Genomic DNA, 3,134 nt, shown 5'->3' with positions numbered 1-3,134 from the left:
TCATCCAACAGATGCTTCTTACCCTGGTCGACGCCACGCCAGCATCGACGCGCATGCGTACATCGAATATGCAAACGAACCAGCATGTACGTGCGTCGAGGTTTTTCTTCTTTTCCTAAATCAAATTATTGTTGGGGGGGGGGGATAACAGTGTATAATTTTGAGGAACCTTAGAAGCACGGATATAATTTTATTGAAAGGGTTAATTTCCTTGGTTTCCTTTGGTTTTGTTTTACATACGTATTTCTGCATTTGCATTGAAAGGACGGGACGAACAATTAAGTACAAATACTTAATGATTGGGTTATGGTATATATTTTTGTAGGTATGTGTGAATTCATTCAAACCGCTTTGTCCTAAATAGGATCGTGGGTAGTGGTGGGGGCGGGGAGTGCCGGAGGCTATCCCAGCTGACTTTGGGCATTCGGCCGGGATACCCTGAACCAGGTGTCAGCCACTCGCGGGGCACACAGAAACGAACAACCATTTGCACTCACGATCACGCCTAGGGACAATTTGGAAGGATCAATCAGCCTGCCATGTATGTTTTTCGAATGTGGGAGGAAACCGAAAGACAGAGAAAACCCACGCAGGCCCGGGTAGAATATGCAAACTCCACACAGGGAGGCCATAGTTGGAATCACACCCAGTACCTCTGCACTGTGAAGTCGACGTGCTAACCACTCTATTACCAGGCTGTGTGTGTATGTGTGTTTGTGTACGTGTGTGTGTGTGTGTGTGTGTGTGTGTGTGTGTGTGTGTGTGTGTGTGTGTGTGTGTGTGTGTGTGTGTGTGTGTGTGTGTGTGTGTGTGTGCGCGCGTGTGTACGTGTGCATGCGTGTGAGCGTGTGTGTGTGTGTGTGTGTGTGTGTGTGTGTGTGTGTGTGTGTGTGTGTGTGTGTGCGTGTGCGTGCGTGTGTGTGTGTGTGCGAGTGCCTTTGGGAGTGTGCGTCTTTGTGTGCCTGTGGGAGTGTGCGTCTTTGTGTGTGTGTGTGTGTGTGTGTGTGTGTGTGTGTGTGTGTGTGCGTGTGCGTGCGTGTGTCTGTGTGTATGAGTGTGTGCGCGAGTGCCTTTGGGAGTGTGCGTCTTTGTGTGCCTGTGGGAGTGTGCGTCTTTGTGTGTGTGTGTGTGTGTGTGTGTGTGTGTGTGTGTGTGTGTGTGTGTGTGTGTGTGTGTGTGTGTGTGTGTGTGTGTGTGTGTGTGTGTGTGCAGAGCAGTTAGATTAGATGAACCTTTATTTGTCTCACAGTGGAGAAATTTACATCTCACGGCAGCAAAAACAAAATACAGGAGCTTCTGTAAAGGCAGCCACTGTCGCGTCGCCAGTTCTTTCAGACAAACGAGATTTGCTTTTTGCATGTGGTGGTAAGACAAGTTGCTATGAGTCAACTGGTTTTAGAATTGCCTTTCTGATAAAGTGTTCCATAAAATGTTAATCTGTTATTGATTTTGTAGGATAAAGTGATGTTACCCGTTTTTGTGAGGTTGTTCAAAAACCTGCCAAAAGCAAGAAAACGCAACATGATTTAACGCGGGTGGCCACAAAGATGCAGACTCACTCACACATGCACATCAACGTCTTGTGCCAGGTGTTTTTATCTTCCAGAAATTGCCAAATCGAACGTCATATGCCAGCCACTAAACCTTTTTTTTCTGTAACCTGACCACATGATCCTTTGCGGGATTAGCTCATAATTAAGTACCATGACATTATTGTAGAAACAATGAAAAACGTTTTACGTATTCACACCGCTACAAATAAATTGTATTCCTTCTTTATTGCTGCTTTTGAAGTCGTTATTTCATGTCATCGAAAATAATTGTGATCACTTAACCCCGCCACTTCATGTCTGCAAAGACTTCAAACATAACATATCAAAATCAATTTGAGTACAGATTTGTAGCATTATGTACTGCGAAGCATGAGTTAAAATAAGACCACATTCCCTGATGAACGATGCATGTTTTTTTCACAATTCAAAACATCTCACAGGCACATGATTAAACTCCATTGGATATTCTGTAGTGAAAATACACAAAGGGAAATGAATTAAAAATGCCCTAAAGACCAGTAGAGGCGCGAAATGTTTCCAACGACCTCATGATCATGTCACAGTGAGTGCATGCATGTCACAAATAGGAAGGCAGAATATCAACGAGGGAGGAATTTATATTTCTCTCAGACTGACTTGACCAGTCAGAGTGAGTACAGGGGCTTTGGGCTAGTGTGGACACTTCGGGGTGCCTTGTTGTCTGCCTTGAATGCATGCATGCACGACATGGTCAGGAAGGGGGAAGAGTGGAGAGTTGGTAATGTCTAAACATGGACTTTGGTCTGATGTCGCAACTTGTGAGTGCCTTATTGTTACAGTAGTAAGGACTTTAAGTGATATTGTTCTTTTTTTCATCTTTGGCTGAAATTAACTCATTCACCGTCAGACGATGTGCAAAAATGTGCCCACTCCAGTGCCAGGGTTTTTGTCATTTTCACTCAAATTGCAGGACCTACAGAATATTGAGTTTTAGGATGACATAAACATTCAATGCAGCGTAAGAAAACTTACTCTCATCTTTCATCAGAAAAAAAGTTTTTGCTGATCTTATTTGGCTCTAGAGTTATCAGCAGTAGAAGTGGGGGCGGCTGCACAAAAGGCAAATGATGCCCCTCATGGAAGGGAAAATATTGCCAGAGGTCTGACCAGCGCTTTATTGGCACGCCCCCGCAAGAAAAACCAAAACCTAACTAAATTTGGGAATGGCGCTCCACGTCATATTTTCAATTCCCAAATAAATTCGGGAACGGCAGTGAATAAGTTACGAACATTTTTTGACACAATCCTCTGTGGTATATAAGTGGTATATTTTGACCAATATAATTCTGACAGGACTTTTCCTTAGTTAAGTTCCTTAGTGTTGTGTATGATTGTCAAAACCAATTAAAAAAAGAAGAAAAATCATAACTGTGTAAAATTAGCTCCCCTTGATTTAACAGCGGGGCAAATGAATATGTAATTTTCTCCAAAATTATGTTTTGTCTTTTCATCCTTATTAAGGATAGTGACATATGAAGATTACAATGTTATTATGAATAGAGGATCAAGTTGCTGACTTTTTCTGTTTGCGAATCACATTTA

The sequence above is a fragment of the Hippocampus bargibanti genome, linkage group LG01 (assembly GCF_051943395.1).
Source record: "Hippocampus bargibanti isolate YZ-2025 linkage group LG01, ASM5194339v1, whole genome shotgun sequence".
In the NCBI taxonomy this organism is placed as follows: Eukaryota; Metazoa; Chordata; class Actinopteri; order Syngnathiformes; family Syngnathidae; genus Hippocampus; species Hippocampus bargibanti.
The sequence above is the reverse complement of the archived record's forward strand: the minus strand, read 5'-3'. Positions refer to the sequence as shown.